Source organism: Pipistrellus kuhlii, unplaced genomic scaffold (genome assembly GCF_014108245.1).
Source record: "Pipistrellus kuhlii isolate mPipKuh1 unplaced genomic scaffold, mPipKuh1.p scaffold_m20_p_3, whole genome shotgun sequence".
In the NCBI taxonomy this organism is placed as follows: Eukaryota; Metazoa; Chordata; class Mammalia; order Chiroptera; family Vespertilionidae; genus Pipistrellus; species Pipistrellus kuhlii.
The window spans coordinates 58474814-58490089 of NW_023425529.1; the positions used below are offsets into that span (position 1 = coordinate 58474814).

A 15276-nucleotide genomic window follows, 5' to 3' on the forward strand; every position below is an offset into this window, starting at 1 on the left:
CATATTTTTATATTGCAACATAAAGTACTAAACTAAGTTTCTTGAGAGTCCCCAAGACTGATGCTATTTTTTCCTGTGATTGAAGGTACTGGGAGTTTTGCCATCCAGTACTGATTACATTATTGAATTAGCTAAGGCAGAGTGACTCATCTGCTGGGTTTGCACATCTGTAGGTGTATTTTTATATCTTAGGGCAGAGATTATGGGCACTCTGACTTAATTGTGTAAATTTCATCACTAGCGTTTCTGGGTATAAGTATATTCCAAGGTTATAGATGACTTTAGGATTGAATTAAGGCAGAGTTGTGTTTTTATATAATTTTCCATTTCAGCTTTCTCTTTTATTTTCGCAAGCCATTTTAAGTACCATTTAAACAGTGTTTGTACGTACAGACAGTTGTTGATTAATAGATTGTTAGATGGTAGATAAAGATATACAGATATAGATGTTTAAATTTCTGTTCCTAAAAGCCAAAGTGCATAATTAAAAGAGACTTTGTGAAATTCATTGTGAAATATAGGGTTAAAGTGGGTGACTTTTTCTAGGAAGGATTATTTGAGGTTTATGTCATCATCCTACAATGACACTGCAGGTCTAGGTGCTGTTGGGAGAATGTTAATATTATGGATGGATGCTGTTACTTTTAGGTTAGACTTTGGACATCATCCTATATAATAAAAGCATCGATGGTGTCACGCTCTCGTGTGACACTGTCACAAGATGGCTGCCACAAGATGGCCGCAGGCACAGTGGAAGTGGGGCCGGTGGCCGCTCCACACTGTGAGGCCTGGGGAGTTTCTCGGCTCTGCGCAGCATGGGGAGGCCAGCTATAACTAGTAAAAAACAACAACACATCAATGTGAGAGTGAAACATTGATCGGCTGCCTTCTGCATGCCTTCTACCAGGGGTCGAGCCCACAACCCTGGGCATGTGCAGGGAAGTGAACTGAAAATCTTTAGGTGCATGGGACAATGCCCTGAACCATAAGGGCCAGGGCAGACTTTTGTGTTCTTGCATGCGGTCTTCTTGGTCTGGATCGCCTTTGCCCTGGGAAACTCCCATCTGTCTTTCAGGACTTGACTTAGAAGTTATCTTTCCCAGGAAGCCTCTCTTATCACTTTTCTCCTGCTCTGAATTAAATGTTCTGTTGGCAATGTTGCATGGGTCAGGAACTCTGCCATGTATTAATTTTATTAATGTATTGTCTACCTCCTTTAGTAACTAGTAAGCTCATTGGAACTGGGGAATGTGTATCTTTATTTCTAGCATTTTAATTCAGTGCCTGGCAAAGAGAGTTAGTGCTTAGAAATATTCTTTCAGTGCCTCAGTGGTGTAGATCAGGGGTGGGGAATGTCTGGCCCCCAAACTGTATAAGGCCCTCAAAATAATTTGGTCTGGCCCTGCCAAGGAAACTGGAGGCAGGACTTGAAATTCTATAAATCTAGGAGCTTTTTTCATGGAAACATAAATTTATACTAAGTGAATTATATTAAGCGAATGATGTTATAAATAACCAAATGGCCCTTGGCAGAAAAAAAGTTTCCCACCCCTGGTGTAGATAAAGAAATGAATAAACTCATTTTTATTCTCTCTTTAATATTCATAACTTTACAAATAAATTATTTTTGTTGTTATTAATCCTCACTTGAGGATATTTTTCCTTTTTTTTTTTTTTTAAGGGAGAGAGAGGGAAAGACAGAGAGAAACATTGATGTGAGGGAAACACATCAATTGGTTCCTTCCTGCTGGAGCTTCGAACAGGGCCTGAGCTGGGGAGGAGCCTGCAACCAAGGTAGATGCCCTTTACCAGAATCAAACTGGGGATCCTTTGGTCTGCAGGCCGATGAATTGGCTAGAGTTATAAATAATTTTTGTCTACTAAATAACCTTTTGTTATTTCAAACAACTCTGTCTAAAATATAGAAATGTTACTTTATTAATATTTTAGATTTATCTGTAGGGAAATGAATTGATGTCAGTTTAAATTACATGTAAGCATGTCCTTAAGCTTTCTTGATCATACCGGTTTTACTTGTCTCTTGCAGAGGAAACAGAAATGAGAGGAATCTTATTTAAATTATAGTACAAGGAGTTTAGATTAGACTGAGTTTCCAGAAAAGGAAGTACCAGATATTGAAGTGATTTGTAAGTAGTTGAATTGATTTTTTTTTTTTTTTTTGTAGTGTTAAATAGTGGGTTGTGGATGGAGGTTTATGAATTGCAAACTGGTTCACAAACATCACCCTCAGACTAAAAAACCTAAAGGAAGAAAAAAACATTTTGTAATATACAGATACAACCACATTCATTGGTAGATGCTTAAAAAGAGTTGGATACTCTTTTGGTTTGTGTGTATATTTGCATTTTTAAATTTTCAGCTAATGAGGAAACTATTTTGTAGGTGTCCTTTTCACAGAATGGCGCTGGTTTGTCAAGAAGAATGTACTGAATAATCTCCTTCCTTAGCTTTTTAAAAAATTCCTCTTCCTTATAATATAACTAGAGGCTCAATTCACGAAATTAATGCCAGAGTAGGCCTTCCTTCCCCTGGCTGCAGGCACCGGCTTCCAGGGCTTCCCTCTGGCACCCGGTGCCGGGCTTCCCTCTGGCCGCCAGCTGTCATCGGGACCCGCGTTTCCCTCGCACCCCTGGCTTTGTGCAGAAGATGTCTAGTCTAATTAGCATATTACACTTTTATTATTATAGGTGAAAAATCTTCAGCAGTGTTAAGAATAAGTCTAAAACTATTGTGTATCAGTATGAAAAAAGACCTACCTGATAGTGTAAAAGCAATGCAGCCAGACCATTGACACAAAGAAAGGGAACTGAATGCCATTCTCTTGATTGTTTTAATGTAATTAAACATGACAGTTAGCTGTGCCCAAAATTTAGAGTTATATTGCTAAGCTTTTAACTATAGATATTCTATCCTGGCTGTATTTGAACAGAACTACTGTAGTAAAGGTCAAATTCACCCTCAGTGCTAGTGAACTGAAAGAGCAAATACACCTTTCTGAGCACCAAATTTATAATCACTCTTATGAATAGAGTTCAGTGTTCTCTTTGCTTGTCAGTCTGCAAGAATTGGAATAATTTAAGATAGTTTTACTAAATGTATTAATGTAACTCTTGTTATGAGGATGGTGCTTAAGTTTTAGGATTCTAAGCTTATAGTGCAAAAGGCTTCTTTGTGATACTAGAGACAGGATTTTACTGTTAGTGATAATATAATAATGCGTTGTTTTTTAAACTATGTATTTTTCTAAATGTCTTCGTAGGCAGAATTTATTTTGTCTTCACAGTACCTCTGTGAAATGGGTGTCCTAATCTTATAAATGAAGAAATTGAGGCAAGGAAAGGTTGAACAACTGCCAAAGGCATATAACATTGCTTTAAAATAAATCATCATCAGTCCCTTAGCTAACATTTACTAACTTTCTACCATAGACTAGGCACTATTTTAAGGTTTTTACACGTATTAATTATTAAGAGTTAGATCTGGATTTAATTCTGACTCTTCTGCTTATTTTCTATTGACCATGGGAAAGCTGCCTAACCTCTTCAAGCCTTGGTTTCCTCATTTATATATATATTAAGATATAGATATATATATATAGATATAGATATATAGATACATAGATATTTTTTAAATTTTATTGATTATGGTATCACATAATTGTCCTCATCTTCCCAGTTTCCTCATTTGGAACAAGGACATAATGATAGTGCCTATCTCACAGGGTGGTTGTATGGATTGAAATAATCCAAATGAATGTGTCTGTTATACAGTGAGCGCTTTAAAATCAGTTTACTATTGAAAAATAAGGTGTCATTAACAGTATTTAGTGTAATTTTTAGCTTCTTGATGATTATCCTGTTAAACTCGTATTTTTCTTGAGTTATATAATCATAGTACATGCAGCTATATATGCCTATTTTATAGAAGAACAATCATGTCACAATAAGATCACAGCTCTGTATAGTGGCTATAGTTACCGCTTCCCTTTTACTATTTCCAATCACCTTTTGGCTCTAAGCCTTCCATTAGTGGGAAGAAACCAAAGAGAGTTAAGAAGTCCTGGAGAGTATCTAAGGTATCCATGTTCCAAAAATCAGTGGCAGGACACCTGCAACCCATCGGCTTATGTTCATTCCATAAGTACTATGATATGTCAGTTATTTGGAACCCAAACATATTTTCTTGTAGAAAGTATCCTTTTAAATGAGGTACATGAATTCTTTTAATCCCTGATACAACTGACATGGTGGATATTTGCAATAAAAAACAGTAAAAACACAATACATTGGCAATGCCAATAATCAAAATAATTAAAACCATAAACTGTATATTGATCCTTACAAAGAGGTCTGAAGAAGATTCTGTGAAGATGGTGGAATAGCAAGCATCCAGACTCTATCTCCCCTGCACAGGCAGAACCTGATGTAATTATTCTAGAACTCTGGAGCTATTGAGGATTTGTAGCTTTCAGGAGAAAAGCCTTAGATGTAAATTGCACTTAATTTTGATCAATTTTAACTTTTTACATAGTAGCAGCTACCCATCATCTTCTCCCAGCCCTGTACCTCTTATACACGGCTTATAGGACCCAGGGCAGGTCCAGAGGACCCTCTCAAATATCAGGAATCCGTGTGTAATTACTGCTTTTGATAGTAGAGGAGCAGACTAAGAGATGGGCAACCATTGTGTTGTGCCTCCCTATTGTTGCAAGCTTCTTGTCCAGCTGAAGTGATTTCCAGGATGTTTAAAGAGCTAGTATCCTCTTTTGCTTCATTCATTTTTCTCCTTTGCCCCTTTTTGGGAACCAGAAATTAAAGACTAGAAATCAGTGACATTGCATACACAGGAAAAATTAGAAAGTGACCACATGCACCAAAGGAAAGGCTCAGAAAAGACCTGAGAACACCTTAGGTTTACACCTCAGGCTAACAGTTAGTGCAGAGATAGCCTATAACTGTAAAAAATAAATAAGTAAACCAACAAAATAGTTATACTATTATTAGATTCAAATGTTCAGTTTTTAAAAACAAAAATTACAAAGCATGCAAAGAAATAAAGTATGGCCCATTCAAAGGGGGAAAATCAATAAAAACCACTGGTGAAAAAGATCTGATTGCAGATATATTACACAGAAGCTTTAAAACAACTCTCTTAAAGATGTTCAGAGCACTAAGGAAGATGTGGAAAAAGTCAAGAAAACTATGCATGAATAAAAAGAATGTCAATGAAGAAATAGGAAACATAAAAAGCAACCAAATACAAATTCTGGATCTAAAAAGTACAATAACTGTAATGAAAAATTTAGTAGAAAGATTCAAAGACTTAGTGAGTAGACAGAACAACAAATCAGCAAAGTTGAAGATAGAACAATGAAAATTATTCAGTCTGAGGAACAGATTGGAGAAAAATGAGCAGAGCCTACGGGATCTGTGGGGCACCATCAAGTGGTCTAACACATTTTGTGGAAGTTCGAGAAGGGGAAGAGAAAGAGGCACAGAGTATATAGAAATAAATGAGTATAAATATCTAAGGAGCTCATTGTACTTCAAGTAAGATTATCCCACAGAAACCCACACCAAGACACATTATACTCCAGTTTATTATACAGGACTCTTGAAAGCAGCAAGACAGAAGCAAATTGTTGTTGTACATTCAAGGAATCCTCAATAAAATTATTACTAAACTATTCATCAGAAACTTTAGAGGCCAGACAGAAGTAGACATATATATATATTGAAAATGCTAAAAGACCCACAAAAGAATCGTCAACCAAGGATTCTATATCTGAAAAAATGTCTTTCAAAAATGAGGGACGGAGAAAGGAAGACATCAGATTAACAAAAGTTGGAATTTATTACCACTAGACATGTAATTAAGAAATGCATTCTCTAAGAAAGGTAGTCCTGCAAGGTGATACAAAAGGACACTGTATACCAACTTGAAGCCATGTGGAGAAATAAAGATCTCACAAGGGGAACTCTAAAAACTAGTACTATTATAATAGATTGTAACTGTACTTTTTTGTTTTCTGATTTAGTATTTAAGGGACTTCTACATTCTAAGAAAGAAAAAAAAACTTACCTGAAAGCTAGTATTTTAACTTTGGTTTGCATTTCTTTCTTTTCTATATAATTTAAGAAAAATAATTAAAATAATTGTTTATTTTTCTGGGTGCACTGTAAAAAGGTGTAGTTTTGTGACATTAATAACTGAAAGGAGTGAGGACAGAGCTGTTAAAGGAGCAGAGTTTTTGTATATTATTGATGTCAAGCTGGTTTAAATTCAAACTGGACTGGTATAACTTCAGAATGCAGAGTGTAATCCTTATGGCAATTACAAAGAAAATAGCTATAGACCATATACAAGACTCAAAATACTTAAATCAGAAATGAGAGTGGGGACATCACTACTGATTCTGTCAAAATAAAAATGATTATAAGATAATATTATGAACAATTGCACACCAACAAATTAAATAACCTAGATGAAGCAGACAAAATTCCAAGAAACACAAAATTTACCAAGACTAAATCACAAATGAAATAGGAAATCTGAACAGAGCTATAACTAGTAAAAAATATCAAGTAATCAAAAATCTCTTGACTAAAAAAAGCCGTGGCTTCACTGGTGAATCCTTCTAATCATTTAAAGAACTCATATCAATTCTCAAACTTTTCCAAAAAATTGGAGATGAAGGAACACTTTGCTAACTCAAAGCCAGATAAAGAAACCACATGGAAAATACAAACCAAAATCCATTACAAACACTGATTCAAAAATCCTCAACAAAGTACTATTGAGTAGTAAACTAAAATCAGCTAAAGTGCGATTTGTTTTTGCAATGCAAGGATTTTACAACATATAAAAATCAGTCAATATAATACACATTAATAGAAGATAAAAAACATAATCATCTCAGTTGGTACAGATATAGTATAGCAATAAATGTTAGTGCCTGTGTTTGAGTGAGTTTAATTTTTTCTGTGCTGTAACAAGTGAATAAACGTCCTGGCTGCTATGGCTCAGTTGGTTGAAGCATTGTCCTGTTCCCTGAAAGATTGCAGGCTCAATTCCTGTTCAGGGCACATACCTAAATTGTGAGTTTGGTTCCCAGTTGTATAATCAATATTTCGTATATCCATCACACTCACTCTCTCTCTCTCTCTCTCTCCTCTCTCTCTCTCTCTCTCTCTCTCTCTCTCTCCTCTCTCTTTCTCCCCTCTCTCTCTCTCCCCTCTCCCTCTCTCTCTCTCTCCCCCTCTCCCTCTCTCTCTCTCCTCTCCCTCTCCCTCTCTCCTCTCTCTCTCTCTCTCTCCCCCCTCTCTCCCCCCTCTCTCTCCCTCCTCCCCCTCTCCCCCCCTCTCTCCTCCCGCCCTCTCCCCCCCTCTCTCTCTCCCCACTTCTCTCTCTCCTCCCCCCTCTCTCCCCCTCCCTCTCCCCCCCTCTCTCTCCCCCTCTCCCTCTCCCCCCCCCCTCTCTCCCTCTCCCCTCCCCCTCTCCCCCTCCCCCTCTCCCCCCTCCCCCTCTCCCCCTCTCCCTCTCCCCTCCCCTCCCCCCTCTCCCCTTCCCCTCCCCCCTCTCCTCTCTCCCCCCTCTCCTCTCCTCTCCCTCCCTCTCCCTCTCCCCTCCTCCCCTCTCTCCCCCTCTCCCTTCTCATCTAACTCTCCCCTCTCTCCCTTTATCCTCTCTCTTCCTCCTCTCCTCTCTCTCTCTCCCCCCCTTTCTCTCTCCCTCTCCCCCCTCTCTCCCTCTCTCTTTCTCTCCCTCTTTCCCTCTCTCTCTCCCCTTTTCTCTCCCCCTCTCTCTCCCTTCCTCTTCCTCTCTCTTAAAAAAAAAATCAATTTAAAAAGTAAGTAAATTCACCAGAAAAATTTCAAAAGTGTATTGAAATCTCTTGAAACTGTAGATTGCAATTGAGTGCTATAACTTATATTGTCCTGTAACTCTGCCATGTTTGTTCTTATGGACTGTTTAGTGATGACTGACTCCTGATTTTGTTCTGGGGGCTTCTCATAGAATAGGAAGATGCAGAGGAGGGATTGTAAAGAGGGTCACTGACTGCTTTTTGGAAGGATGATGATGAGGTTTTAGAAAAGTGACTGAAGGTAGAAAATTAGCCTGCCACTGGCTAAAATAGGGCTTTAGAACTGGAAAGGAATATTGGAGGTGATTTAGTTTACTTCTCATTTTATGGCTGGGAAGGTAAGGATAGAGAAGTGGGTTATCCAAAGTGATAGCTATAAAGGAAAAGCCAGAATCAATGGCTTCTAAAAGCCCTGATATTTCTAAACATAGAACTCAAACTATTACATTTTTACTTTCTCTTTTGAAAAGGCCATATTAATTATAACATCTACACATCATATTTAAATATATATCTTATCTATTAGATGAACTTTAGCCCTAGCCAGCCAGTTTAGTTTAGTGGATAGAGTGTCAGTCTGCAGACTTAAGGGTTTGATTTCTGTCAAGGGCATATACCTAGGCTGCAGGCTCAGTCCCTGGTTCTCATCAGGGCATCTGTGGGAGGCAACCAATCAATATGTCTCTCTTACATCGATGTTTCTCTTTCTCTGTTTCTCTCCCTCCCTTCTATTCTCTTAAAAAAAAAATTAATGGAAAAATATCCTTGGGTGAGGATAACAATAAAACGTAATAATAATTTTAATCAAATTTTAGATATTTTGGGTTTAAATAGATAATTTGAACTAACAGTGCTGCCAGAAGTCTCATAAGGAAAATTATTATTTTAAAAGAAATAAAAAATTCTCCTCTCTTTTAGGTTAAGTCATCAAACAAAGAAAACATGGTGTTCTGAAGTATGATTAAACTCCTGCGGCTGCAGCAGAGGTTAAGCATATTCATGGCCAGATCTAGGTGAGTTGAAGCTTATCTTTAAGAAAAATAATCAGCCGAAACCGGTTTGGCTCAGTGGTAGAGCGTTGGTCTGCGGACTGAAGGGTCCCAGGTACGATTCCAGTCAAAGGCATGTACCTAAGTTTCGGGCACATCCCCAGTAGGTGGTGTGCAAGAGGCAGCTGGTCGATGTTTCTCTCTCATCGATGTTTCTAGCTCTCTATATCTTTCCCTTCCTCTCTGTAAAAAAATCAGTAAAATATATTTTAAAAAAATAATAATAATCAGCATAGCTGGTTTGGCTCAGTGGATAGAGGAGCGTCAGCCTGTGGACAGAAGGGTCCTGGGTTTGATTCTGGTCAAGGGCACATGCCCAGGTTTTGGGCTCTATCCAGTAGGGGGCATGCAGAAGGCAGCCAATCAATGATTCCCTCTCATCATTGATGTTTCTATCTTTCTTCCTATCCCTTCCACTCTAAAATCAATAAAAATTCATTTTTAAAAATAGCATAAAAAATCATTAACTCCACAAATTCTATTTTTTAAACAAGAAATTTGATGTTTTTTTAAATTAATTTCTTTATTGATTAAGGTATCACATATTTGTCCTCAACCCCCCATTCTAATCCCCACCCCACCCCCTCCATGCCCCCACCCCCCTATTGTCCTTGACCATTGGTTAGGCTCATATGTGTGCACACAAGTCCTTTGGTTGATCTCTCCCTTTTATCCCCACCCTCCCTTTGAGATCCAACAGTCTGACCCATGGCTCCTTATCTCTGGGTCTGTTCTTGTTCATCAGTCTATGTTGTTCACCATTTCCCCTAGATGAGTAAGATCATGTCCTACTGGAAATATATTTATAAGAATAAAAAATGAAACAAGCAATAATCGTTATGCTGAAAGGCATATGCATTAGTCTGTAGAGAGCTTCATTCTGGGCCACCAGTTCTTTTGAGACCCAATTTCAGTGTCAAACAGTGCCTTATGTGTACATGTCAGCAATGATATTTCAGTTCTGGATGATGGGCAAATGGTGGTAGTATTTTTTGCTTTTTTGTTTATTTTTCTAATTTAAATTTTTCCATTACAGTTTACTTCCCTAATATTTTGTATTGGTTTCAGATGTATAGCATAGTAGTTCAGCACTCATATACTTTACAAAGTGCCCTTCAGATATTTCCAGTATCCAACTGGCACCATGCATAGTTATTACAGTATTATCGAGTATATTCCTTATGCTGTAATTTATATCCCTGTGACTGTTTTATAACTACTAGTTGTACTTCTTAATCCCTTTCACCTCTTCCCTCTTTCTCCTAGTCCCCCTCAACCTCCCTCTGGCAACCACAAGCCCACTCTCTGTGTCTGTCTGTTTCAGTTTTACTTGTTCATTTATTTTGTTCTTTAGATTCCACATATAAGGGAGAGCATATGGTATTTGTCTTTCTCTGACTAATTTATTGAGCATAATATCCTCAAGGTACATCCATGTTGTTGCAAATGGTGAGATTTCATTCTTTTTTTGGCTGAGTAATATTCCATTTTATATACGTACTGCAACTTTTTTATCCATAATATATCCACTTGTCTGTTATGGGTAGTGAATTACTGCCACATCTTGGCTATCATAAATAATGCTGCAATGAACATTGGGATGCATATATTCTTTCAAATGAGTAATTTGGGTGTTGTTGTTTTTTTAGATAAATCTCCAGAAGAGGAATCACTGGGTCAAAGGACAATTTCCTTTTTCTTTTTTTGAGAAAACTCCATACTGTTTTCCATAGTGACGGTAGCAGTCTGCATTCCCACTAACAGGGCACTAGTGTTTCTTTATCTCCACATCCTCTTCAGCACTTGTCGTTTGTGCATTTATTGATGATGGTTGTTCTGACAGGTGTGAGATATATCATTGTGGTTTTAATAGCATTTCTCTGATGGTTAGTGATGTTGAACATCTTTTCCTATGTCTGATGGCCTTCTGGATATGCTCTTTAGAGATGAGTCTATTCAGGTCCTCTGTCCAATTTTAATTGGATTGTTTGTTTTTTAAATGTTGAATAGTATTAGTTCTTTATAAAATTTGGATATTAACCCCTTATCAGATGTTCTCCAATTTAATAGGTTGTCTTTTTGTTTTGTTGATGGTTCCCTTGCTGTGCAAAACTTTTTAGTTTGGTGTAGTCCCATTTGTTTATTTTTTCTTTGTTTTCCTTGCCAAAAGAGAAAGATCAGAAAAAATATTGCTAAGAGAAATGTTTGAGATTTTATTATGTATTCTTCTAAGATTTTTATGGTTTCAAGTCTTACATTTTCAGTCTTTAATACATTTTTTTAAATATATTTTTTTTAATTGATTTTGTACAGAGAGGAAGAGAGAGGGATAGAGAGTTAGAAACATTGATGAGAGAGAGTCATCAATCACCTGCCTCTTGCACACCCCCTACTGGGGATATGCCCGCAACCAAGGTACATGCCCTTGACCGGAATCGAGCCCGGGACCTTTCAGTCCCCAAGCCGACGCTCTATCCATTGAACCAAACCGGTTTAGGCAGTCTTTAATCCATTTTGAGTTTATTTTTGTATATGGTATAAGAAGGGGGTCTGATTACATTTTTTTGCATGTATCTTTCCAGTTTTTCCAACACCATTTATTGAATAGACTATCTTTACTCCATTGTATGTTCTTGCCTCCTTTGCCAAATATTAATTGAACTTGGGTTAATTTTTGGGCTCTCATGATCTACATATCAGTTTTGATTACTATGGCCTCATAGTTTTATATCAGGTGGTGTGATATCCAACTTTGTTCTTCTTTCTCAATGTTGCTGAGGCTTTTCAGATTTTTTTATAGTTTTGTATTAATTTTCAAATTATTTGTTCTAGTTCTTTGAAATATACCATTGATATTTTGATAGGAATTGTGTTTGCTTATAGATTGTTTGGAGTGGTATGGACATTTTATTTATTTATTTATTTATTTATTTTAAAATATATTTTATTGATTTTTTACAGAGAGGAAGGGAGAGAGATAGAGAGCTACAAACGTCGATGAGAGAGAAACATCGACCAGCTGCCTTTTGCACACCACCTACTGGGGATGTGCCCGCAACCAAGGTACATGCCCTTGACCAGAATCGAACCCGGGACCTTTCAGTCCACAGACGGATGCTCTACCACTGAGCCAAACCGGTTTCGGCTGGTATGAACATTTTAATGACATTGATTCTTACTACCTGTGAACATGATATATGTTTCCCTTTATTTTCTTCAATTTCTTTCTTCTGTGTAATACCATTTTTTTGAGGACAGGTCTTTTATCTCCTTGGTTAAATTAATTCCTAGGTATCTTATTTATTTTTTGATACAGTATAAATGGTGTTGCTCTTTTCGTTTCCCTTTCTAATAGTTCACTATCTACACTAATAAAAGATAAATATTAAAATTGACTATCTCCGTGACACCCACCAGCCAATCAGGAGTGAGTATGCAAATTAATCTAACAAAGATAGCGGGTTAATTTGCCTGTGCAGGTGTGGAGTGAAGACAGAAGGCTCTAGCCCTAGCAAAGACTGAAGACTGAAGATGCCTGAAGACTGAAGATGCTTGGCTTCTCTGTTGTGGCCAGAGCAAAGAAGCCTTGAGGCTTAGCTTCTCTGCTGCAGCCAGAGCAAAGGCCTGGGTCCCAGGTGCCAGAGGAAAACTGGTGCCAACAGCCAGGGGAAGGAAGGCCTATTGCATGAATCTTCATGCAGTGGGCCTCTAGTTGGTATATAAAAATGCAACCAATGTCTGAAAATTAATTTTATATCCTGCTACTTGACTGAATTTATTTATCAGTTCTAGTAGTGTTTTAATGGAGTCCTCTAGATGTTATATATAGAGAACCCTAAGGACTCCATTAAAAAACTACAGTAATGACAGTTTTATTTTATTTTCAATTTGGATGCCTTTAATTTTTCTTTTCTAATTGCTGTGGCTAGAACCTCCAGTACTATCCAATATAATAAAGCCTAATATGCTAAGTGTCCAACCGTTCAACCAATCGCTGTGATGCATGCTGATCACCAGGGGGCAGATGATCCAACTGGTTGGCTTGCTGCTAGGGTCCGGCCGATTGGGACTGGGTGAGTCAGGCCAGACGTCCTGGAGTCCTCCGTGGTCCCTCCCCGGCCATCCAACCTCTTGTGGTCCCTCCCCGATCGGCTCTCATAGCCCCAATCGGGACTGGGCAAGACGGGCTGGACATGCCCTGGAGCCCTCCCACGGTCTCTCCCTGGCCCCGATCAGGTACTGGTGGGGTCCCACTGCATTGCCTGTACCCTCACAATTCAGGACCCCTTGGGGGATGTCAGAGAGCCGGTTTTGGCCTGATTCCTGCAGGTCAGGCCAATGGACCCCACTGGTGCACGGAATTCATGCACCAGGCCTCTAGTATTGAATAAGAATAGTGAAAACGGACATCCCTATCTTGTTCTTGATTTTAAGAGAAATACTTTTAGTTTTTCCTTGTTGAGTATGGTGTTAGCTCTGGGTTTGTCATATAAGGTCTTTATTATGTTGAGGTATTTTCCCTCTGTCCCCACTTTTCTGAGACTTTTTATCACAAATTGGTGCTGGATTTTGTCAAATGGTTTTTCTGTATCTCTTGACATAGTCATATGATTTTTATCACTAATTTTGTTTATTTGGTGTATCTCATTAGTTGATTTGTAGTTATTGTGGTAGCAACTAGCATCCTGGGAAGAAATTTCACTTGGTCATGGGGTTGGATCCTTTTAGTGTATTGCTGTATTTGCTTTGCTAATATTTTGTTGAGGATTTTAGCATTTGTGTTCACCTTTGTAGTGTCTTTATCTGGTTTCAGAATTAGGATAATGCTGGCCTCGTAAAATGAGCTTGGGATTCCTCCCTTGAACTTTTGAAATAGTTTGAGAAGGATTGGTGTTAGTTCTTTTTTCAGTGTTTGGTAAAACTCCCCCGTGTGAAGCCAGCTATCAGGTCCAGGACTTTTGTTTGCTGGGAGGTTTTTTTTTGTTTGTTTGTTTATTTGTTTGTTTTTAAATTACTGCTTTGATTTTATGATTTCATTAGTTGTAATTGCTGTGTTCTGGTTTTCTGAGTCCCGTCCCCCCCCCCTTTTTTTTTTTTTTAATATATTTTATTGATTTTGTACAGAGAGGAAGGGAGAGATAGAGAGTTAGAAACATCAATAAGAGAGAGTCATCGATCAGCTGCCTCTTGCACACCCGCTACTGGGGATATGCCCGCAACCAAGGTACATGCCCTTGACCGGAATCGAACCTGAGACCCTTCAGTCCCCAAGCTGACGCTCTATCCATTGAGCCAAACCAGTCCCGGCAGTTTTTTTCCTTTTTAAAAATATATTTTATTAATTTTTTACAGAGAGGAAGGGAGAGGGATAGAGAATTAGAAACATCAATCAGCTGCCTCCTGCACACCCCCTACTGGGGATGTGCCCACAACCAAGGTACATGCCCTTGACTGGAATTGAACCTGGGACCTTTCAGTCCACAGGGCAACACTATCCATTGAGCCAAACTGGTTAGGGCATGATTTTCTGATTTTTCTTGATTCAGTTTTGGAAGATTGTGTGCTTCTAGGAATTTATCCATTTTTTCCAAATTGTCCAATTTATTTGTAATGTTTTCTTATGGTCCTTTGTATTTCTGTGGTGTCAGTTGTTACTTTCCTTTCATTTCTGATTTTATTTATTTGATCCTCTCTTTTTTCTTTGAGTCTCTTTAAAAGTTTATCAATCTTGTTACTCTTTTCAAAGAACCAGCTTTTGGTTTCATTGCTCTTTTGTAATGTCTTTTTAGTCTCTATTTTGTTTATTTCCACTCTGATCTTTATTACTTTCTCTAATCACTTTGGACTTTGCTGTTCCTTTTCTAGATCTTTTAAGTGTACCAGTAAGTATAGATTGTTTATTTAAGATTGTTTTTGCTTCTTAAGGTGGTCCTGTATTGCTATGAATTTTTCTCTTAGGTAGGACTGGTTTTGCTGTGTCCCATAGATTTGGGGTTGTTATCTGTTCGCATTCATTTGTTTCAGGGTAACTTTGGATTTCTTCCTTAATCTCATTGTTGACCCATTCATTTTTTATTGACATTAGAGGCCCAGTGCATGAAATTCATGTATGGGGTGCGGTATCCCTCAGCCCAGCCTGCACCCTCTCCATTTGGGGACCCCTTAAAGGATGTTCGACTGCCCGGTAAGATCGGGCCTAAATGGGCAGTCAGACATACCTTTCACAATCCAGGACTACTGGCTCCCAACTGATCACCTGCCTGCCTTCCTGATTGCCCCTAACCATTTCTCCCTGCCAACCTGATCACCCCCTAAACACTCCCCTGTCAACCTGATTGATGC

General features: G+C 38.3%; 1 protein-coding gene across 4 annotated transcripts in view; it reads left to right on the plus strand.

Moving 5' to 3' along the window:
* The window catches only part of FRS2 (fibroblast growth factor receptor substrate 2), a 102588-nt gene that overhangs the window by 72076 nt on the left and 15236 nt on the right, over positions 1 to 15276 (plus strand). For 2 of the 4 annotated variants that reach the window (XM_045588238.1, XM_036458954.2), the window contains one exon: positions 8804 to 8898. The exons of 1 other annotated variant lie outside the window; for it this stretch is intronic. The gene's annotated coding sequence lies outside the window, so the exon portion shown is untranslated. Of the gene's footprint in view, positions 1 to 2047; positions 2148 to 8803; positions 8899 to 15276 lie in introns of all 4 variants that reach the window. One more of the 4 variants, XM_036458956.2, reaches the window with a different exon arrangement.